Consider the following 25114-nt stretch of genomic DNA (forward strand, 5'->3'; position numbering starts at 1 on the left):
CCCTGTGCCTCCATGCAGCAATCGATTCCTGAGGACTCTGTGGCCACTGGCATGGCTCAGGAAAATTTCTGGGAGAGAGATCTTTATCACACCCTAGCATTTGGATTCATCACAAGGTCAGCATATTAGGTGGGTACCAGAGCCTGAAGCTATGTAAATAGTTCAGATGATTGACAAGGTTGAAAGGTAAGCTATAATCATCAGTAAAATGAACATTGCCATTTCATCCACCATTGGCATTTTACATAGGACCGTCCACTATGTCCTGTGTCCCTGAGGCAGCTAATATACTCTGACTTTAATGGAGAGAAAAAAAGCATCACCAAAGAGAAATAAGGAGGGCCATATCAAATCTGTTCTTTGGGATCAGAGCTCATGACTGCAAAGTAAGCATTCTTCCAATTATGTGTTTTCCTCTTCCTGTGCGATGATAGCCTCATTTAAATAAAGATTGCATCTGACAGGAAAGAGCTCCCAACATCAATATCTGTATCAAAGTCTAAAAGGAAAATAATACTTTTGTGTTTGTATAAAAAGATCCAAATAAACTATTTTCTCTTTTATTTTCATTCCTCCACTGAAGTAACAAATAATCTATTTATAAACCACTCACAAAAATTTTCACCTGTCTTGATTCCCCCTACAAGTTTGTGGTTTGGGCATTAACCTTAATGGTAGTATAAATATGAAGAAAGAGCAATAAAAAGAAAAACCTTGACAACAGCTTCTTAGAGAAGAAAACACTTGCCTTAGACAAGGTCTGGGCAGAGAAAGGAAGACAGGGACAGAAACTTTCCCGATAATCCCAGCTGTGGGAAACTGACAGATGCCAAGAACTTGTGCCACTTTCAAGTCACATTTTATCCCAACCTCTCATCCTTGGTGTTAATGGAAGCACTATCATTACATACATTATAAAGTCGATTTAAAAGAGGCTGAATGTCTTTCCTTTGATTGCCTGTTAGTAATTTAGACTTAAGGATGGATAGACAGATACAGATGCTTACATTTTAGGCTTAGTTAAATTGATAACCTATCTTTACACTTCAGTATTTTGAGGCAACAATTCAGAAATAAGGGTCTCTATCTTTCTAACTCTCCAAATTAAAAAAAAAAGAATTAAGAAAAAAAACTAATAAAAGTGAAAATTTATTGTAGGTGTTAGAGGATTCAGAATTTGGGGGAAATGAACCTTTTTACCCACATAAGCTTCTGTAGTGCTTACAATTTAAATATTTCAAGATCTTGCTTTCTTCTACTTCTTTTTCATGTTATTTTTACCACATTTGCATTGTTCCACACACCCAGCCTCTTTAATTAGTGGTCCAGAAGACACACTCACCTGTACTTAGCACCCCTGTGTGAATTCTCCTTGTATTCCTGACAACAGCAAGGATCCCACTATGGGATTCTGCTTAAAAGGAGCAAGCGCACTGTCTGCTTGTCAATCACATAGGATATGTAGGTCAGCGTGCTCCCCAACATTATGCCTGCATGTCAAAGGCAGGCTCCAGGTACACACTCATCCTTCGACTCTCCTTCCTCCTATCCTGAGGCCATATAGAAGGGTTGGCACCCAGGCTGGGTTCAGTTACAGCACTGCAGCCACTTTTGCTCAAACTCCACTTCCCCTCACTTTCTAAACGCACTTTCCTACCTTGATTACTGCACTCACTTACCAAATGATTGGCCTAAGTGTGGAGTGGTTCCAACCTTAATCTTACCATAAATCCAGGAAACAATTTTACAGAGAATATCAGACATTGGTTGTATTATCAATTTCACTTTCAAATCGCATTAGGTATTAGCAATTATACTAATTCTTGCCAGAATTGTATAGCAATCTGCTTTAGACATAAAAAGAGCTTCATGATTTGCAAAGTTTATAAGTATGTAAGGAACACGTGTATTTTGTCTACTTTTAAGAAAAAGAAAGTTTATCATCTATATACTGTGGGCTTATCACTATGGATGTAACTTTTAATCCCATTTTAGTCAATTGTTTTTAAAAGTTCTCTGGTGAAAGGAAATTCTAAGTTTACAAATTGCTTACTCTAGTACTTTGTAAATGGCAGCTTTTAATTAATCTAATAATGGAATAATCTAATATTAATTATATCAATAAAAATAACTTTAGTATATGTTCCTTTCTTCTCAGTCCTCTTTTATGAAGTTCCTGGATTGGGTAGCTGACAGGGCTCCTAGCATGTTCTCATTGTCAAATTCATTTTCTGAGTAAATATTTTGAATATTTTTCAAACTAATGGCCATAATCATTTCTTATCTCTTTATTTGCCTTTTGAAATGTTTCCTGGAAGACTCAGGAGCAACCATGAGTCACCCAACTTTACATGGATCTGAGTTAGCCGTGTGTGTGTGTGTGTGTGTGTGTGTGCGCGCTCGTGTGTGCGTGTGTAGTTCTGTGAGCAATCTCCACTGAGACATTGCTGACAGAAATTAGTCAAAACCAGCACTGACTGGCCTTTTGCCAAGATGGGAACAAGTTCTTCTTCTTTTTTTTTAAACATGTATCCTAGGTGTGTTAATGCTCAGTTCAAATGGAAAACAAACAAATGCATTTACTCAAGTATCTTATGTATTGTTATTAATTTAGTGCATCTTTTTATGCATTGTCATTCATTTAGTTCATCATCATAATGTGTCTACATGAGAATTATAGTTCTGAATCATCTGATAGTAAATTTACTTCACCACAGTGGAAAGCAGTAAATTTAATATAAACACATTAGAAGGTGCTCTTAGAACATTAGACACTTGGGGTACAGTCTTTAATTTGCTTTTGGTAACATTTAATTTCAAATTGTTCTTATGTCAGAAATTAAATATTAAACAAACAATGGCATAATTAAACAAACAATGGTATGTTTCTATTGGGAAGGAGGTCCTCGGGGTCCAGGTTACCTTATTTTACCTAACCTTTTAATTGTAGTAAAATATACATTAAATAAAATTTATAATGATAGTCAATTTTTGCTGCATCAGTCAGTTACATTTAGCAGACTCACTTTTGGTACAGCCATCAACACCATACACCCCTATATATTTTTCATCACCCAAACTGAAGCCTTCCCCACTCAAAAAGAAAAGGATAAAATTCCAGAGAAGGACTATAAAAAACTGATAATGAGAATGTTCAGTGAGCAAAAATAAGATAATAAAAAGAACAAATTAAGAGAACAAATATAGGAAGTGAAAACCAATTCTAATAAAGAAATAGAGATTCTGAAAAGAAACCAATCAGAACTCCTGGAAATGAAAGTCACAATGAATCAAATTAGAATCCCCTTGAAAGTATTTCCAACAGATAAGATCACATAGACAATCAGGCCTTGAGGACACAACTTCAGGTCTTGAAGGCAGGGTATCTGAACTTAAACACTCAGTATGCAATGAAAAAATAAAAACAACTGAAAGGCTATGATCAGAAATTTCATATACAATTTGAGCACACAAAGATGCAGCATACTCAGGGACAAGGTCAAGGGAATAAAAGTAAGAGTCATTTGGATAGAAGAGAAAATGGAGATGTTGACAGATGTCATTAAAAACCTTTTTGATAAAATAATAGCAGAAAACATTCTAAACCTTAGAAATGAAATGAATATACATATACAGGATGCATAAAGAACACAAAGTAGAAAAGATAAAAAAAGAAGTTATCCAGGACACAACACAATCATAATATCTAATATAGAAACTGAGGAAAAAATATGAAAAGCTGTAGGAGAATAAAGTTAGATCATTTCAGAGATAAAGCAATAAGGGCCACTTCTGACTTCTCAACTTAAACCCTAAAAAGAAGGAGGGACAATATTCCAATCTGTAAAAAAAAAAAAAGCCAGCCATATTTGCTATATCCAGAAAAATTATCTATCAGAATCTAAGAAAAAATAAAATCTTACCTTTATAAGGAATAACTAAAAGAATGATCTCTAAGAAAGACATCACTACAAAGAATAATGACATGATCACTGACACAGAGAAAACCCCACATAGCCATGCCATCTGATACCTGACAAGGTGGCATGTGTTGGAGAAAAGTTAGCCTTTTAAAAACATGGTGCTGGGAAAACTGCATATTCATATATAAAAGAATGAAATTAGATCTAATCTCTCACTCTGCACAAAAGTGAAATCAAAATGAATTGAAGACTCATAATTTAGGCAAGAAACTCTGCAACTGCTAGAAGAAAACATAAGGTGACATTCCCTCCTACAGGTGCAGGTACCAACTTCCTCAAGAAGACCCTTAAATCTCAATGAATAACACTAAGAATCAATAAGTGGGATGCCATCAAACTGAAAAGCTTCTGCACAGCAAAGAAAATGTTAAGAGCATGAAGAGAGGCCTACAAAATAGGAGATCTGTGCCAACTATGCCTCTGACAGGAGATTGATATCCAGAATATATAAAAACCTCGACACACAAAAATGCAAATAACCTTATCAATAATTGGGTAAAATAAGTAAACAGACACTTCTCAAAAAAGGAATATCAATGGCCAACAACTATATTTTTAAAAAATGCTCCACATCTCTAGCAATTAGAGGAATACAAATCAAAACCACATTGCAATTCCATCTCGCTCCAATTAGATTCACAATTATCAAGCACACAAATAATAATAATTGTTGGCAAGGAGGTGGGAAAAAAGTTATGCTAATACAGTGTTGGTGGGACTGCAAATTAGTATTAAACACTCTGGAAAGAAATATGAAGATTTCTGAACAATCTGAGAATGGAACCTCTTATTACCTAACTATCCCACTCCTTGGTATTTATTTAAAAGAACAAAATTAGCATACTAAAATCAGTGATAGAGTCACTTCAATGTTTATTATAGCAGCACAATTCACAATGGCCAAGTTATGTAATAAGCCCAGATGCCTATTAATAGATGGATAGATTTAAAAAAATGTGGTATATGTACAGAATGGAGATTTATTCAGCCATAAATAAGAATGAAATTATGGCATGCACCAGTAAATGGGTGGAACAGGAGAACATCATGCTAAACGAAATAAGCCAGACTCAGAAAGTCAAGGATAGAATATTTTCTCTAAGGAGTGGAAGATAGAGCAAGGCAGGTAGAAAAAAAGGAAGGGTTGGCTACCATAAAGATAGAGGGAGTAGAAGAAGGAGTTCGGGGTGGTGGTGGAGGAAAGAATAACAAATTTGACAACATTACACTGTGTGCATGTATACATAGGTGAATTTCACCTTTATGTATAGCTATAAAACACCAACTGAAAACAAATAAGTGAAAGAGCAAGAAGAATAGGGGAATAGACAGGGGAGGAAAACATGGAGGAGGGCAACTTGGACAGAAATTGAGTCCTAAAATTTTGTGCATGTCCAGAGAAACCCAGCTATTGTGTACAACTACACTGCAGTAGTATAACAGGAGAAAGGGGGAGGGGAGAAAAGAAGGGGGAGAGGGAGAGAGGAGAAGGAGGAGGAGACAGAAGGGGTGAGGATGAGGGGCAAGAACGAGAAGCAGAGAGAAGGAGGAGAAGGAGAGGGAGGAGAAGGGGAGGAGGAGGAGGAGGAGAGGGAGGACAGGGAGAGGAGGAGGAGGAGAGGGAAGAGAGACGAGGAGGAGGAAGAGGAAGAGGAGGAGAGGGAGGAGAAGGGGGAGGAGGAGGAGACAGAAGGGGTGAGGATAAGGGGGAAGGAGGAGGAGAGAGAAGGGGAGGAGGAGAGGGAGGAGGAGGAGGAGAGGGAGGAGGGGGGAGAAGGTATGAGGAGGAGAGAAGCAGCAGCAGCAATGCTGATTAGGGTGTCTTGACAGATACCTAGAAAAATAATGAAAGAGAACATTTTCAGGGTATTTTCCGGAAGTTAACAGGAGCAGCTGGCCCTGGCGTGAAGTCCGGGTCCCGGGCTGAGCCGCACACCCAGGGAACACGCTCAGGACAGTGAGAGGACTTCGGTGTAGTCCCTGAGCTCTGGACCTGAGCCTCCTGGCTGCTCGCTCTCCCGGGCAGCATTGGTCAGGAGGAGCCGCCCCCGGACGCCCCGTGGGCTCAGGGCGGACCACGCACCTGCACCTCCAAGGATGGCTCTGCCGCACACTGCAGCGCACACAGCCCAAGGGTCCTCAACCTGCCTGTCTGACCTGACCCCTGCTCCTGGAGCATCCCCAGCAGCCACTTCTAGACCCCACGGAGGAAGGGGAGTGGACGTGAGTGTGATCACAGGGGCACCGACCTCAGTGTCCCGAGAGGGAGGTCGGACTGAGGCCACCTTGGGCTCCTCTCTGGGCGTCAGCACGTGGCTGTAGTATTACCCCTCACAGCCTCCTTTCCCCCATCCCAGGAGCTCCTCTCCCGTGTCCTCCAGTGTGTTACACCCCATTCGTCTCTCAGTTCTCCTCTCCAGCACACCCTGGGTTGTGCACCTGCTGGACCAGCCCAAATGGACTCCTCGGTCACTCGTGGCTGTTTGACTTCACCTATCACTGGGTGAAGTCTATCACCCATCACCCATCTGACTCCTGAATGTGGCAGCACTGAGGGCAGGGCTGTGCCTTATTCCTCACCATTCAGGTAAGAATTTCAAGGTTAACATAAACCACTCCACACACAATCTGTAATTACAAAAGCTCTCCCTAGAATTGGAGACAGGTATGTTTAAGGAACACAGGAACCTTTATATCAAAGCACACACACACACATAGCCATCCAGTTGCTCAATTGAAGGACTGTATATGGCACTTATATGCATTCAATTAAAATAAAATATCCATTTTGAAGTTGACTTACTAATGAGACCTGTAAATTGCAGGTCTTCTATCCCAGTACCTTATAGAGGGTGACTTTTCATAAGCTGTAATCACAGTTCTGCTAATGCAGTCACATGCTTCTCTGTGACAACATGGTTGGAACCAGAGCCTCCCTGTCTTCCTGATAGCTGGGTAGTGCCACCGTCATCACACTGGCCAAGCTGTAGAGGGGTTCCTGCAGAGAAGCCCAGCATCCCTTTGGGGCCACACCTGACACTTCAGAATCTTCAGTGGCCCCTCTCCTGCAGCCCTGACTCTCGGCATCTCTACTGGAGGCAGTCCTAACGTTTGGTCAGTGCTCATGTGATGAAGCTCCCAGTGCAGGTACAGCCCCACGTCCCTGTAGACACCTGCCACTTCCACTTCTTCTCCAAGTGCCAGGGAGTGAGGAGAAGAGGAAAAATAGTGAAACCTTCATTTAGCAGAGTATGAAGCTTGCACTGACACTTGTCAATCCAGATGTGCCTCTGGCACCTGGGAGAGATAAGCTTATTAATTTTATTTTTCATTCTGTACTATGAAAAAATGGTCTCTTGAATTCAGATGAATTCAAATACAAAAAAGTAAACTGACACATCAGAATAGTAAGATAGTGGAAGTAAAATACAAATAAAATCAACTTCAACAAAGTAAAAATAAAAACCTGAATGGTCATAACCTAACCCATCATTGAAGCAATCAATCACCAGCTGTTTTGTGTGGATGAGAGCCTCAAAGTACAACAGGTACTGGATTTCTTGCAGAGGCAATACCACTGAGCCACATACCCAGTTCCTCTCATATTTTTCTAAACATATTCATATGTTTCCACATAAAAGATTTTTAAAAGTAGGAACAAATGAAATCATGAATATTAGTACATTTTCCTTTACTATGTCACAAATATCGGCATTATGTTGACTCACTTTTATCACAAGTTAGGAAACTATGAGGCTACATTCTGAACATGTTTTGAGCATCTTAGCTGGAGCAGCCCACACAGCTATCACAGTGTCTAGAGCAGCAAGGGAGCTCTTCCAGGGCCACATTCTGATGCGGTGGGAGACCTTGATGCAGCTGGACCACAGCACATCCCAGGATCTGCAGCTGCAGCACGGCTGCAAGCAACAGAGATGCTTGGCTGAAAGTCACACCATCCACATGAGCTAAAGTCAGGGTGGAGGAGGCTTCTGGATCTGAAGCTGTCAAGTGTGGTGCTGAAGATGAGCATTCCAGGACAGCTGGAACATATAGAAAACCACAGTGGCCTTCCTCAGAACCAGCTTGGGTACAAATGACTCATACAACATGACATGAATGGACCAAGTGAACAGAAATGTGATTCTCAAAAGTCGTCTTGTCTGTAGCTAGAAAGGTGGAGTAATAACTTTGAATGCTTCTTTTATTCTATTTTATTCCTTAGAATTGATACAGAATGATTGTTTCAAATAAATGATTAAAATACTTAAGTAAATATGAATGTAAGGATAAAATTGGATCGTAGGTCTCATACTGAGTGTCCATATTCAACCTAAAAAGAAAAATAAATTATCAAACACATGATTACTTAATTATGAAGATAAGAAAAGAAAAGTAGTTAATTTTTTTGTGTTTCTGTAACACAATCTGAGCTAGTAAGGCATGTTTTCTAATCAACATCAAGGGCCTCTCTGCTGGGGCTTAGAGTGGCCACATTTTTCAGGAAGATCTTTTACTTGCTTGAATCAAATGATGATATTTTCCATATTGAAAGGACCTTCAAGCCATGTTGAGTCTCAAGGTTTTATTAATTCCATAATTTTTCTCGAAATATAGTATCTTTTCAAGGTAACCTTCTCAGGAGCCCCCTTCCCCATACCCCCTTCTGAAAATGTCACTTTCCTTGGATCCCTACCTCTTCTGGCCCCACTCACCTTGTAGCTTGTAACTTCCTCATGTGGACCTCTTTTCCTTTTAGCATTATTTGTTGACATTATATTGTTGAGCCAAAGACAAGAAAAAGACAAAAATAACACTATTAACTCTTCATGAAAAATGTTCATTTTGACAAGTGTTTTTGATATGAAAACTTGTGAACATTAAGTCTGACATGAGAGTCTGGATTTTTTACTATAAGAAAATAACAAATTATTCTGAGACACAGTTGACATCATAATTACAACTCATATCAAAAATTTGAGATAGGGGACTTAGCAGGTTAGTGACCAGCTGGTTGAAAATAGCTGGTTATTATTCATAACTCATCAAATGACACTGAACTTTCACCCGATAGGCAGCAGTCAGATGCTGAATCAATATAAAGATGGAAGAGATGTGATCCCTTTTGTGTTACAAAAGGTCTTGTGAAAAATGACTACAGAAAGACATAATCCTCCACCTTATCTAGGTAGGAGCACGCCCTTGGCACAAGTAATTATGAAAAAATAGTAATGGACAAACTCTATCTCCTATGAAAAGAAAAAAAGAAGAAAAATTAATCATATGTAGTTTCAGAAAAGATTCCATTTGGGGCATTTTTGTGCACAATCACCTATGAAATTACATCTGCAATAAATTTCTAATAAATGCAGTGAGTCACAATTTTGCTTTGAAGGTTAAACAAGCCATATTAAATAATGTGAGAGTTGAGTAAGGAGCACAGTCTGCCACAGGATGTGCTCAGGGTTTGTGCTCACCATCGCCGTCTCTATGATTACTGTGTCCTTGTTAATGCCACTATCCTGTCACCATGGCTTCCATCTGCTTCAAAGAGACCCTTAGAAAGTGATCTAAGATATAAGAGAATGTGACTGAGCCAACCAAAATGCAGGAGAAATGCATTTTGTGCTCACTGATGGGTCAAAATTTGCTCACATTTTGCTGTGGTCCTGAGCTAAAGGGGAAGATGGTCAACCACTTTGACCTCTTCTCTAATGCCCCTGTTCCAACCTGTTGCTAAGGTAACCTGTCCCATGGATTGTCCCTCTATACAGGGAGTTATACAAGTTGTTAATTATGCCCCCTTCTTGCCCAGATCATTTCATCTTGGCCCCTCAATCTCATCTGCCCCTGAGGAGCAGGGGCACATGGGTCAGAATGCTTGCTGTGGCTTCCCATGTGTTCAGGGTGAGTGGTGAGAGGGTAAGGCCATGCTCCTCCCGTGAAGTCAACCACCTGAACCTACAGGCCCACTTTATACCAACCACTCCTTGAGTTTGTCCCTCTGAATTTTCAGAGCACTGCTTCTTAATCCATGAGATCACTGACTGGTGACCATCTGTCATCTGCTAGTTGTTGTCACTGCATTTTATGGGAATCTGTGATCAGGTGTCACAGGGACATCATCTCCACCAGGTCTGACATGGACCTGCCCAAGTGTGCCCTCTGACAGTGAAGGTTTCCACCAGGTGCAGTAGGTCAAGCCAGAAACCAGCCCACCAGCTCGACCACTCATTGCTGCCCATTCCTCACAAAGCACCATCGGCTATACACTCTTCCAACACAAATGTCTCTGATAAGCTACTGTCTCTCCTCCATTCTGTCCTTGTGTTGCTGTGGTGGCTCTAAGGCATGCCTTCTCCACCTCTATTTTAATTCCACAGAACCTGGGTGGGCTCAGCACCACCCATGTGGGACAGGACTACTCTGCACCCTTGAAGCCAATAGTGTGGGATTGGCTGTGTGCTGGACGATCTCAGCCCAGGAGCCGGGAGGACTTGGAAACACAGCCCCCATCCCCTCTTTATCCTGGGTTCCTCACGTGCTGTGTCACAGGACCATCCCTGGGGATTCAGAGGAAGAGAGAGCTGGCACCTCCACGTACTGCTGATGATGAGGCACCAGCCCAGTTTCCATCTGCCAGAATCTGCCCCATCCCTGAGGGACATGCAAAGAATGACCCTTCTCTTAGTTCTCTACAATAACTACAGTTGTGTATATTTGAGGTTTATAACATGATAACATGGGGTGCATATCGATAGTGAAGTGGCTACAGCAGTGGGGCAGATTGATTCCCATCATCACCTATGGTTACAAATATATGTCATCACATTGTTATTTTTGTGAAACAAAGAGCTAAAATCTAGTCATTAAACAACATTCCTTATACAACATCATCTTATTAAATTTAATCTTTAAGCACATTTGCTTATTCTTCTTTTTAAAAAATTTCTATGAGGTCATTCATACTAATGACAAAACCTAATTCTCTGATGCACTATAAATTACAAACAATAGAGTTTAAAAACTATATCCATGCTTTGGTGGAGGAAATTAAGCGAAGACCCAAGGAAGTCTGAGAACCTAGGGAGGTGTGTAATGTGGTGATTATCAGGGTATTATATTACTCTGCTGCCTGTTTTAGCCTTAGAAGGCAAAGGATGTATTGCATGAGATATAAAATCCCAGAAAAGTTTGAAATATTGCTCTTTCACTTGCTATTTTCAGCAAAGAACCATGAGTGAGATGAGTGAGGAGTGATGGTCTAGTGACTTGAGTGGACACAGGCAGGTGGAGGGGAAGGGCAGGGAAGGAGGAAGCAGAGCCCTTGGGGACTGTTCTGTTCCTGGACCTCCCCCATCTCTCTCTCTCTCTCTCTCTCTCTCTCTCTCTCTCTCTCTCTCTCTCTCTCCCCCTCCCTCCCTCCCTCTCCCCCCCCCTTCCTGGCTGCCATCAGCTGAGCAGCTTTCCTCCACTGTGCCCTTCTGCTACAGAACTTCACCTTGGAGCCAGCGTACCATGGACTAAATCCTTTGAAGCTATGAGCCACAATAATTTTTTCCTCATCTAAATAGTTTTTGTTAGGTGTTTTGGTCACAGTGATGAAAGGCTAACACAATTTCCTACAGTTCTCTGGAATTCACATTTAGTTAAATTTAGTTTTAACTGATACATAAAACCACACACACTGTGCATACTAATGGGGTTCCATGTGGTGTTCAACAAATGACTACATTGTGAAATCTTTAAATCAGCCAGAACATGTCCATCTCCTCAAGCATTTCTCACTTCTTTATGATGAGTACTTTCTAAATCTTTTTTTCTAGTTTTCTGAAATGTGCAATGCATCGTGTCACCTATTGTCACCCTACTGTGCAATAGCACACCAGAATTCCTTCTCCTTGTAACTACAGCTTAGTTACCAGTGATCTACCTTTCCCCATCTCTCCTTACCTCCCTACGCCCCACCTTCTGGTGACCACTATCCCACTTGCCTATGAGATGATTATTTTTCCAAATTTGAGTGAGAGCATTGACCCTTATTTTTCTGTCCCCATCTTATTTCATGTGACAGAGTGATCTTCAGTTCCATCTGTGTTGTCATGAATAACAGAATCACATGTGTCCATGTCTGATGGTATGACTTTTGTGTGTCTGTACACTTTTCCTCTCTCATTCTTCAACTGATAGACTCGGAGGTTGCTTCCATTTCTTGGTTATTGGGCACCCTGCTGGGATGGACACAGCAGTGTCAATGTTGCTTGATGTGCTAATGTCATTTCATTTGGATATACAGGGTGGGGTTGGTGGGGCATGGTGGTTCTGCTTCTAGTTGCTTGAGGCACCTCCACACACTGCTTTCCACAATGACTACACTAATTTCCTATGTGTTTGGGGAACCAACTGTTTAATTAGACATTGAGGCCAGTTTTCCCAAGAGAGTTTTGAAATTTGGGGGTACATAAATTCACATTAGTTTCTTATAGTGCCTGTTCACACATTAGTCTGAAAAAAGAATTCATTTTGTACTGCCACCTGCTGTGCAGAACTGACAATATTGAGTATCTTTCACAGAATTAGAAGGAGCTGTCAGAGGAATGTCCCCTGTGCTGTACACCAGCACAGCTGTACCAAGTCCTTCGTGGATTCTTCCTGCAATTCTTCATGGTTTCAAGAGTTTTCACAACCGATTCTGCTGAAAAGAGATGAGCAGCACATGGTGGGATACACCAGATTGCTGACACAGCCTTAATCGTCTTATTTAATACACAAGCAATTTGAATTTCCAAACATGTGGGTCCTGGAGTTTGAAAGCCATTAGATTGTGTTGGCTCTTGTCAATAATTTACCTCCAAGTACTCCCCCACCATAGTGGTGAGCCAGTGCAATGGAAGGATGAGCAGATTAGTATGAAGAGACCTATTTCTGAAGCCAGAATTAGACAAGAAGTCAGGATAGATAGGAAAATCGAGTCAGGTCGGATAAAGGAGGCCAATTTGAGTGAGTCCGGGAAGTTGGAGACTGTTCCCTGAGGCACTGAAATGCCTTTAGAGCCCTTCCTTCACCCTTATCAAATAACCTGCCCCTGCTCCAACCTGTTGCTAAGGTAACCTGTCCCAGGGATTGTCCCTCCATACAGCGAGTTATACAAGTTGTTAATTATGCCCTCCTTCCTGTCCAGATCATTCCATCTTGGCCCCTCCAGACCATCTTCTGTTCACCTTTGGGCCATCACACCTGAGCATCTCCTGTGCCTAGTCACATATGCAGGAAGGAGAGAGATAATGGAAGAGAGCAGGAGAACAAAGGAAGCCTGAGACATATTAAAAAAACCAAAAGTACCTCACTTCTTGAGATACCAGGATACCAGCTATGGCCCCCTTCTCCCTCCTGGGAGAAGTCCATGTGACCCCCTTTTTAGATAAACCCTGCATTTTATGCTTGCTGCGGCAAGCTTCTCTAATGCTATACTTCAACATGTGAGGGAGCAGAATTCATCACTGGTAACTGGTAACTGGTGGTATCATTTCTACCCACGAAGGAGGTGGTTGAGTGAACATATTCTTTGAGCTGGTATTTTAGGATGAGATTAAGTTTTTTCTACTTCACTGCACACAAATGTGCTGAAGACAGATTAGGGTTAAAACCAGCCCTAATTCTAGCTTCTTCTTTCATAGGAAATGTAAGCTTTCACTCCTGAATTTCCCTCATGTATTCTATACCTTATCAGTGATATGAAGACAGAGAGACAGGTCTGAAAAGCTATTTGAGACAATATATAGTGAAAACTGACTGCAATCCTTTGTGTGAGTTGTCACTGAAGAGTCACTGCAAGCAAAGTTTCTGAGAGGCTATGCTGTGAGGACAGTACCTCACAAATCCGCAGTCCACACTGACCACTAATCTCCTACCCCTCAAGATGTGGATTGGCTCGTGTCAGGGCCGAACCCTGTGTCCTCCACAGATAGGACTTATTCTGAAGGGGCACAAGGGCAACCTGCTCCTGTGAGAGTCACCAGGAGGCAGGACACAGCAGGGCAGAGGGCTATACTGCAGAATTACTGCCAGCCTCGGAAGCCACCTGCAAGCTGAGGGTAATGGTTACCAAGCAGTCCAGGGTCCTCAAGTGACAGTCTCTTTGGATCTTATTCTTTAGCTTCTGTAACAACCTTGAACACCCTCAGTAAGGTTTGCCCGCTGTTATTTTTGAACATGATGCATCTCAATAAGTGAGTCTAAATACCTATCCACACAGAAGGGGAATGTAGTGCAGTCTGTACAGGGAGTTACACTGGGAGAACCGGGGAAGCTTTTTCTTGGGAGCACTGGAAGAACCTAAGGCCATGTGGTTGCTGATATGAACGTAGTCTTTCCTGAGCTCTTGGATAAAAATCATTAAGGGTAAGGCAGACACAGTTTTTGCCTGGGTTTACTCATCCAACATGTTTATGTTATTTCAACATAGTGTTCAAGATGATAAAACATTGAGATTAATCTAAAAACAAACATAAAGACAGAGCATTTAGTGTTTCATGATTGAAAGAAGACTAACTTCAGGCATTTCTCCTGTTCATTTTCTATATGGGAAGCTACTTCTGAGCACGTTTTTCATGGCTGTCAAGACATCTTTGTTCCGGAAGCTGTAGATGACAGGGTTGAGCGTGGGCGTGACAATGGTGTAGAATATAGCCAAGAACTTATCCTGGCCTGGAGTGTGGTATGACTTGGGTCTCATATATGTGAAAATAAAGGGCCCATAGTACATTATGACCACAACCATGTGGAAGGAACATGTGGAAAAGGACTTCTTCCGGGCCTCTGATGACTTCATCTTGAGGACAGTGAGAAGAATTTGCACATAAGACACTGATATCATGAGGAAAGGAATCAGCAGGAAAATAATGCCACTCACATAAACCCCTCATTCATAGTGTGAAGTGTCTGCACAGGACAGCTTCAGCATAGCAGGAACTTCACAGAAAAAGTGATCCATGGCCCTAGAGCGACAAAAGGGGAAGTGGAGGGCCAGCCCTGTGTGCACCATGGCGTTGAGGGTCCCAACCAGCCAGCACCCTGCAGCCATGAGCACACTGACCCTCTCACTCATGATCACTGGGTAGCGCAGGGGGTGACAGATGGCCACATAGCGGTCACAAGACATGGCAGCCAGGAGGAGGCACTCACCACCCAGCAGCATGAGGGACAGAAATACCTGGATCCCACAGCCTGCAAAGGAAATAGCTCTGTGGCCTGACAGGAAGTCGGCGATCACCTTGGGAACGATGTTGGAAACGTGCAGGATGTCCATGAAGGACAGGTGGCTGAGCAGGAAGTACATGGGGGTGTGGAGGCGCGGGTCCCTGCGGATGAGCAGGATCATGAGGGCGTTTTCTGTTAGGGTCACAATGAAAAGGCCAAACAGGAAGGAGAAGAAGACCAGACTGGAGTGAGAAGAGGAGAAGAGTCCCAGGAGGATGAAGTCAGTGTTGGCGCTGTGGTTGTTGGGCCTCATCTCGATTCTGCTTTTCCTAAAAAGAGATAATTAATTAATTAGAAAAAGAAAACAGTGATGCATCTCGATGTCACTTACATAGGTCTGCCGGATAAGTGAGGTTACTGATGCATGTTTTGTCACGAAGACCCATGGCTTGTTTCACAGAGCGGGCCTGCACTTGATCCGCTCCTGAATCATGCTTAGCTTGCTCAATTGGCCTTTGAGTCTCTGTTGGGTCTCAAAGTGTCAGTTTATTCCATGTAACGAACTTAAGTCCAGTCCTTGGTCAGCTCTCACCTTCTCAAGGAGGCCTACCCTGCACAGACTTCTTAAAATCCCAATGCTCCCGCTGGACCCGGACTCCTCTGGTCTCCTTACTGTTCTGCTGTGTGGGGTTTGCAGCCCACCCTGGCCTTCTGTTTATTAAATGAACAGGTCAATTCCACTCACCACTCATTGTCATTGCTCCACCAGGGTTAACCTCATGATGGACACTGCCCAGGACAGACCTGGCCTTCAGCAGTTGCTCAATCATGGGTGTTGAGCTCATGACTAACATACATGGGCCATGCCAGAGAGACCATTCTACATGAGCCTGGTATGTGAGAGTCCTCTCTCAAGGGCATGCACCACAGCAGCCCATGAACAAATGAGTAAATACACAAATAGACACATAAATATTATGACAATAAAACTTCATTTTAAATAAAATTTTAAGTAGATAAAACTTACAGAGGATGAAATATAGGATGATTTTAAACATTTTCCTTGTTGATATGTAAGAAATGAAAGCTATATGTAGTCAAAATCAACATCTTTACAAATATATTTTACTTTTCTCTGTTTTCTTAATGTGTAGAATTTGAATCATAACTTTTTTATTCTACATATGGGAAGTCATAGGTGTTCATGTTATTTATTTATACTTGGAAGGTGGTTACTTGTATCCTTATTTTATACTTATTTGTAATGTTCTGTATATATAATCTCTACCTCAATATGGAGATTATATATATATATCTATGATTAATAATATATAATTAATATATAGAGACATATAATTGATATATATATATATATATATATATATATATAATTAAAAACAACAAAAAATTGATCATCTCATTGATAATTACTATTGAGCTTAAATATAATTAATTTTTATATTTGCATATATGAAAATTAAGTCACTAACAGTGCATAAATGATTTAGCCTTGCATATATTTTTTATAAATGTTGTTTCTGTATCATGCACTAGATCAATTCTTAACCTTATTTCTAATTCCCTGGACTGCTAGCAGCATTTTGCTGTGGTCCTTTTTTTAATGAAATGACCTAGAAGTGAGTCAAGAAGACCAGCTCTGAGTGAGGGTTGGGACCCTGCCTGTGCCCCTGTCCTGGCTGTTCCAAAGGCTCTGACCCACAGCTCAGAAGCCTTGATGACACACTCAGGTGGAGACTTCAGGCAATGTGCCTCCTGTGAGCTAGCTGGTCACAAACATTCCCACATCAGTGAAAATCACTCACAACTCAAACTGAGCAATACTGTGTCTCTGGAAGCATATTTTCCCTCTGGTTTTGCTTTTTCAATTTTCCACTTTATTGAAGTCACCCCCTGACCATTTACTACTGAGATCCCTGTGTTTAGCAGACCCCGTGCCCATTGCAGGTGCCATTAAAGACTTACCACAGACAGAATTCTGCCCAGCGACCAGCGCTGGCTTCATTAAAGAAGGTTTGAATTGTGAGAAAACGCTAGGGAGTTTTAAATTAAAGAGACAAGACTCTAATTACCTTTAAAACCAGCTCCAGGACGGCTTCTCCTAGCTCCAGCTTCTAGCCACCTAATGTGGTAGCGAGGTTTACTAAAGAGGCTAGTGAGAGAGAGAGAGAGAGAACACGCCAGGGAATGGGCTTTTATTGGGGAACAAAAATTTCCAGGGAAAATCCCATCCAATGAAGGTTAAGGGGGGTAGCATCCCATGGTCAGGGGCGACGATTGGGTCTTTGGGTCAGTGGTCAGACACGCCTCTGCACAGACAAGCCCTTGGACCTGGAGAAGGGTGGAGAAAGCTCTGACACAGCTGTATCTAAGTGCCTCTCACCCAGCCAGGGAGGTAACTCAAATCACGTGCAAGGATGGCCTCCCACACAGAATTTTTAAATGGACTACAACATCAAATATTTTCAATTGCTCCTAAGTTCTTCCTCCTGTGCATTTCTGAGTTGACTGTGTTCCTGTGGTGTTCACTGAGTCTACACAGCCACATCCACATTTTCCCTGCAGCCCTGGGAAGCCAACATCACTCACTCCTGTCTCCCTCAGTGTCCTGCATCTACCTCTGGGGGCAACTTCTATGAGGCACCTAGAATTTCCACAGACACATTTCATGACTCTGCCCACCCATCACCCCAGGTCTGGAGCACACTCCTAAGATGCCAGGATTATTAATGAAACTATACCTTCTGTGCTGTTCAGTGCCATCTGGATTGACAAGCAGAGCTACACCTGAATCCAAAGATGAGTGCTCTAGCAGCAAGCTAGTTAATGTGTAAGGAGGGAGAAAGAAGCTGGTACACACCCGGCAGCTTCTCCTCTGGATACACAACTCTTTCCCAGGGTGAAGTCTGTTTCCCCACCTCACTCCACAAATCCTTGTTAATGTTGGAGAGACACGCAAAACAGACTTCCTACCCACCTCTCCTCTATAATCTTGCAAGCTGGCCCCAAAATATGCTCTCCACATGAGTTTCAGACTTTAATTTTTTCATGAATTTTATGTATGGATGGATACATATAATACATAATATACATATAATCATTGTAGAATATTATACATTTTGAAATAAGAATTTATTCCAGGAACATATTAATGAAAACAAAATTCACTAACTTGGGCAAGTGAGATCTGGGAAGGGAAAATCTACTGCCTCTCATGACAGTTGGCTGCTCTTAAAGTTTCTATTAAATTATAATTTGGGGAATCTTCAACCAAGGATAATTCTAGTACCTTTTACTCAAAATGCTGAGCACTCACCATTTCATGAGATAGAAATTTAAAGTAGTAAGTTTTGCCACATACACATACAGTTTCATCCTAATGCAGACATTTCTTTTGGAACTCATTTTTGAGTCTTTCTTTCTTTCTTTCTCTCTTTCTTTCTTTCTGTGCAGGGGGGTTGAACACAAGGGTTTGTGCATGTGAGGCAAGCACTCTACCAACTGAGGTATATCTCCAGCACTTGGAACTCACTTTTAAGTACACACCACTCTGCTCCATCACATTCCCTCACTCCTCCTAAGTCCTGGTCTGCAGGCCTTCCACTGGAGTCTGGGAGTTTGGGTGGTGGACCTTACCTACCTGCCTCCCTTCCAAGCCTGGATGCTTTCTGCAGCACACACCCTCCACCCAGCACTCTCAGAGGATTCAACATCTTCAGTTCTCCATATTCAGTGGTAAAGTCCCCCTCCACTGGATCTCATGCTCTTGACAAACAGATCAGTCCCCTAGAACCAGGCAGGCCTGGCAGGATGGATGCCCAGTGCACTGGTCAAGCATTGAGGTGGATGTGTGCTCTGCTGCAGGCTCACCCTGGAGCCCTGAGTCCCACATTTGCACTTGCAGGGCCGCCTCCACCTCCCTGGACCTCACCAGGTAAACACCACAGGCAGCATTTCTCACTTAGCCTCCTCCGCTCACTGGGGCATCAGTCACCCTCATCCCAATGGCCCTGAGCCCTGGCTTGTGCAAAGAGACACATCCAAGGGAGTGGCTGAGGGCACCAGAGCTGCCTGGACTTGGCACTCCTTCAGATGGGATGGATTTGGCAAGTGCACTGCACAAGAGTCATTTGGAACCAGCAAGCAGAAGCACAGAGGATAGGTCTTAATGGGAGCCCTGTGGCAAGTGGCCTCAGGGAGAAAACAGTGGTCTTTTCATAGGGCAGCAGAAGGAGCCAGTTCGCATGGCATGGCCTGGGAAGGAGGGGGTGGGAGCAGGCCTAAGTATCATGGTGACAGTGGTGGACACCTAGGGCAGCCCTGGAACTCTGGGGGGAGCAATGGCAAGGCTGGCTCTCAGGGGAGAAGGGATGGACTGTTTTGCCATCAATTAATCATGTGGAATTAAATTTATGGTAATGATGATAACAACAAGAAAAAAAGATCAAGAAAAAAAAGTTTTTAAAAGGAAAAATAAAGTTTTCCTTAGCCTCTCCACCCTGCTCTGTTTCCTCAGCATATTTTATTCCTGCTCTGCTTAGAGGCCTCTGCAGCTTCCACCACCTGACCAGGGACAACCACTGAGCCTCAATCAAGAGAAGAAAAGGTGGTGAAGAGGGGAACCAGATCTGGACAAGATTATCAGAAAAGGAGAAAAGAAACACAACAGTAAACACTGTAGGTGGTATTTTAAACCACAGCCTTGGGATTTTTTTTTTTAAATTCACTAGCTTTGTCTTTGAAGATTACACAAATATGTGTGAAAGATAGGTCTATTAAAAATGCATAGCCAAATTTATTTTCTTTACAAATTCAACAATTTGTTTAAAGGTGTCAAATTTATTCCTTATTAATTATTGTATGTAATCATTTGTTAAACAAAGACTGTTCCAAAACACCCAAGTCCCAATTTTAAAAAGTTCTTGGATTTTCAGTGGAATCTGCCCTCCATTGTAAGACCAGTAGTTTGTAAGAAATCATAATTAAAAGAAATAAAGTTACAGTTTCTAGCAAAACAGAGGAGGTGGAAGAGAAATCTCTCTCTCTCTCTCTCTCTCTCTCTCTCTCTCTCTCTCTCTCTCTCTCACCAATTAAATTGGGCAATGAATTACAAGATATGTTAGAAAATTCATAACACATGACTCTTATTTCTAAAACTCCCAACAGTGTTCTGAGTGCCCTATACTTTCTGTTATGGAATCAATGGCTGTGTTTAGTTTTGAAGTATCCACAGACTCCTTTTCCAAAACTGAAATAGTCCAAAAGACAAAAAGGAACATAAGCACATAGACAATCTGCTAATGGCAAGTCCTCAAGGCCCATTCGTCATCAGGAAAATTCAAATGAAAAGCCTCACAAGAATTGACCAAAATGGAAAAGTTTCCATAATACTGGGAACATTTGGGATCCGTGTTCATTGCTGGCTGAAGTACGCAGAAGCTCTGAAAAGCGGCTGAGTAAGTCACCGCCATTCCAATTGGAACAGAGGCACGTGACACATAGAGAGGCTGGAGGCAGCCAAGTCATGGTGGTTCGCACTGCACACAGCGCAGATGCCTCTCCGCTAAGCGATGGGCCGAGGAACGCAAAGGCTCCAGCCAGGGAGGACCACTGGCAGGAAAACAGTAGACACACTGACAGTGCAACACGGGACTCTGACCAGCGTCCTGACCTTGGAGGGAAACACCCAGGCAGAGACAGCACCTGCAGCCACTTGGCCTCTAGACACAGTCGCAGAGCTGCTGCGCCCAGGGCCAGGGTAACCGCGCAGATGCGCAGCCTGGTAGGACTGACAGGGGGCGCCGTCCTGCGACGCTGCAGCTCCATATGCGCTGGCTGGGGGCTCCTGTCTCAGGAGCTCAAACTCCAAGCTTCCTTTAGTTTCCAAGCCTCCATTAGCACCAGGGTTGGGACGAGGCTCTGCTGTCCAGTAGGAAGCGCTTTACAGGTTCTGCGGTTGGCCGTGGCTGGGGGAGGGGAAGGGACATTAAGGCAGAGTCCCACAGCTGACGCCTTTGGGGCAGTGAAGGGTGCTGTCCAGGCCCATGTCTCCTCCAGGATGGCACAGCCTCCCTGCCTCGTTCCCTTGCTGAGGCCCAGGTCCTGTCCCAAGGGGTGCTCTGCCTTCCTGCCTTAGTGGGCCATGTTGTTTGAGGTGGGTGTGAGCTGCGAATGCAGAGACTGGAGGAAACCTCCGAAGAGGATGCCTGCAGTCTAAACACCCAACTGTGGAAATCATACACTGACCGGCAGCAAAGAAACTCAGTCCTCAAAATCACTAGACACTTAGTTCATTATTTAAAAAAGAAACCACTGTGGTGCATGACATAGAAATGTTACTGAAATTTTAACTGACAGAGTTTTAACAATCCACAGTTTGACCTGCTGAAGACAGCTCAGTAAACAAACTCAAAGTGTGGACCTTCACGCATGATCCAGAGTAAAGCAGAAAAAATATATTTATATCTATATCTATGTATATATGAAAGTTAAATACCTTCTCCCTAAGAAATACCAAGGTCTTTGTACAGGCCTTCCTGTTTGGGCAAGTAGATGACTTTTTAGTCATTATTTGCATGGGCTTGCTATTCCAGAGAGAAGGTACTCTGAACAAGGTAGAGGAGAGTGTGGCTGCGGAGTAACTAATCAAGACCTCCAGAGAGCAAGCAGGAAGCAGGTCTGATTTTAGTGTGCAGTTACCATGTATATATACTCAGGCAGTAGCTAAGCAGATTACAGGCAGCCACCAATGCAATTTCTGCTAACTGTCCTTTCAGTGGCCAATCAAGGAGTGGGCCATGGAGCAAGCACAGGGACTGCAGCACATGGCCTCTCGCCCAGGGCTGTGCTTATGGGGTCAATAGTTTGTTGCTCACATGCCTAGCACAGGGGAGTGGCCTGCCACTCAGAGGCCCTTTACATATGCCATTTATGCAGTACCCCAGGCACTTGTTCCCACATCTCCCCCTCTGACTGTGCTTCAAGAAATTCAGCCAGCAGTTTGGGGAGCGCATGTGGAGGACAGCAGCCAGGATGAGACTGTAGGAGGTCAGGATGAGGCAGAAGGGCACCAGGAGCATCAACACACAGCAGATGTACATGACATCCTCAAAGACAGATGTGTCAGCACAAGCCAAGCACAGCAGCGTGGGGGCCTCACAGAAGAAATGGTCTATCTCTCGCCTGCAGCAAAATGGGAAGTTCAGGGCAACAACTGCCTTCATCAGCCCGTCAGCTGCTCCTAAGAACTAGGACCCCATGGTCATCCTCAGACACAGTGGCCAGCTCATGATCATGGGATAGTGCAGAGGGTGGCATATGGCCACATAGCGGTCATAGGACATGGCTGCAAAGAGGAAGCACTCCCCACCACCCAGAGTGAGAAGGAAGAAGATCTGCAAGCCATGCTAGCAGGGGAGATGGACTTGATTCCAGTCAAGTAGTCAGCAGCCATTTTGGGCATACTGGTGGAAACCAGCATGGCGTCCATGAGGGAGAGTTGGCTCAGGAGGAAGTACATGGGCGTGTGGAGCTGGAGGTCTCACTGAATCAGGAGAATCATTAGGGCATTGCCCACTAGGGAGGTGAGAGCTAATGTCAAAAAACATCCCAAAGAGAAACTGTTGGGCACTGGAGTGGCCCAAGAGTCCTGGGAAGATGAAGGTGGAGCTAGTGTTCATGTTCATACCTGCCATGATTTCAAACAGAAGAGGCACCGGCAGTTCACTTTTTACAGGACAGGTTGACTAAAATTTTAGACTCTTGAGGGAAAGATTGGCAGTCTTAATGTTAAAGTTTAGTGAGAGGGATAAAAAAGCAGAAAGAAAACAATTAAGGTGTTGCTTAAATCTTGTGATTGCTCATGGGATATTGATGGTTAAAAGGAAAGGATGCACGTTTGCATTCTAGTATTTTTGGATGGAAAATATATGTCACAATTCACAATCATCAGGTGGAAACAGAATAAAATAGAGCTGAAAGTTGAAAGCCTCCAACTTCCTGTACCACAGTAAAGACAGAAAGACACACATTCTGGCTGTGCTGCTTCTGCTCCTGTCAGTGCCTTGAGCCAACTATCACTTTTGAGCAGCTGCTGGCCCTGTGATGACACAGAGGCTTCTCTGGTTATCCCCACCCCCTGCTTTTTTTCCCTTGCAAAGCTTTCACATATTGAGAATGAAGTGGTGGCTACATATTATTTCATAGTAACCGTCAATAAGCAAGGACAGCCACAGAAAACCAACCAGATGCCCCAAGAGACCACACTGAAGTGGGACACAAGTGTCAATGCATATGACATAGCAATGCTACATTCATTACCTCATAACAGGAACTTCTGAGGCTGACGGGGCCCACACATGATATGTGACATTCCACAATGAGGGAACACTAGATGGGTATAAAAATATAGACTTTATGACTTCATCTTAGATCCCATTCAATTTATTAACCATCCCAGGAAGTGTTGGCACTGTAACATTTTAAGAATTTAGTACAAGAAACTTCTGGGGAAAGGTTGAAAATACATAAATGAACAAATAAATCCATATTATTACAGGTGATAAAAAAACAAATACAAAGTAAAAGTGGATGATAGGTGAAAAGAACAGAAACAGTGCTCACTTCTGAGGTGCCATCTTGAACGGCCTGGTTGAGTGAGACCTGGGTGCAGGACCTGATGTCTGAGTAGAGCTCTAGAGGAGGGAGGTGAGCCATGCGAGGGGGTGGGGACATTAAGCAGTTTGGTGCTCAGAGGAGGAATTCTTCTCCTGCAAAGGACAAAGCAGGCCCTAGACAGTGGAGCTGGAGAGCTGGCATGGGGCAAAGGGATCACAGCTGGGGAGGAGAGCAGAGAGATTCCTGGGACAAAATCTCAGAGTATGTGAATCCCTCTGAGAAGCACTGGATTTTATGAGTGAGGTGGAATTGTGGCCATTGGGTGGAAACTCAAAATAAACACAATAAATATTGCCTTCAAAATATCAGGATAATTTGTCCACAGATGTTTGAGATTTTAAAGATGAACACGCTCTTCAATTTTTCTGACACTTAGTCTACATTAATATGGACAAAAACCAGAATATGAATTAATTATACTTGATTGTGAATAGTTGTGTCTGCCTAGGAAAAAATAGTTGCATTTATTGTTTTTTTTTAGGTATAAAAATGTTGAACTCAATAACTTGGTGATATCTGGCAATAAATACTGTGCCACATATGATTTATGTAGAAAAATAGGGCCTGAAAATAAAATGGAATGAAAATAAATTGGGGAAATAATATCAAATAATGTTAAGCATCTCTTTATGTTATCACTGATACTGTACAGTTCTAACAATATGTGCTAAAGATGTTTCATCACTTAAAGGAAATAACTCTCTGGTAGAGCTGATTACAGGGGTACATTTAAACAAGGATGGAATGAAAAGAGCTCTTAAACACCTAATGGGCCTGTCAATAGGCCCACTGTTCCTGGATATGGTCCCTCCTCTCCCTGCTGGAGACCATGCCTTCAAGAGTAAATCTATATTCCAAGCCAGTCACCGTCACCATTGCTTATGTGGCATAAATGGGTGGGAGGGGAGCTACATCAATATGCTCGGCAGTGCCAGAGGAGCAGCTCTGCTTTAATTCAGTAACGTTGAATTTGTATAAAAAATTCCCTCTACAAAAACCCTGGAAACTCAAACACCTAATAATTTCAGGTAAAGGTTTTCTGCTCACTGTGAGGCACATTTAATTTAGTAGATTTGTCAGAGTCCAGCTCTGGCAAGGGGTCTCAGGAGAGGAATGGATGGTGAGGAGGCGGCAAAAGGTGACCAAGAAACAACACGGACATGAAGTGAAGGTGCTGAATCCCAATCTTTACTTGTGAAGTTAATCATATATACTTTTCATTTTGGCAGGCTCCCAGT

General features: G+C 42.8%; 2 pseudogenes; both read right to left on the reverse strand.

The window, feature by feature from the left end:
* Positions 1-14553: 14553 nt before the first annotated feature.
* Positions 14554-15495, reverse strand: LOC139703683 (olfactory receptor 2AJ1-like; annotated as a pseudogene).
* A 5555-nt stretch (positions 15496-21050) lies between these two features.
* On the reverse strand, positions 21051-22885 carry LOC114079853 (olfactory receptor 2T33-like; annotated as a pseudogene).
* Positions 22886-25114: the final 2229 nt, after the last annotated feature.

This window comes from Marmota flaviventris, assembly GCF_047511675.1.
Source record: "Marmota flaviventris isolate mMarFla1 chromosome 5 unlocalized genomic scaffold, mMarFla1.hap1 SUPER_5_unloc_2, whole genome shotgun sequence".
Lineage (NCBI taxonomy): Eukaryota > Metazoa > Chordata > Mammalia > Rodentia > Sciuridae > Marmota > Marmota flaviventris.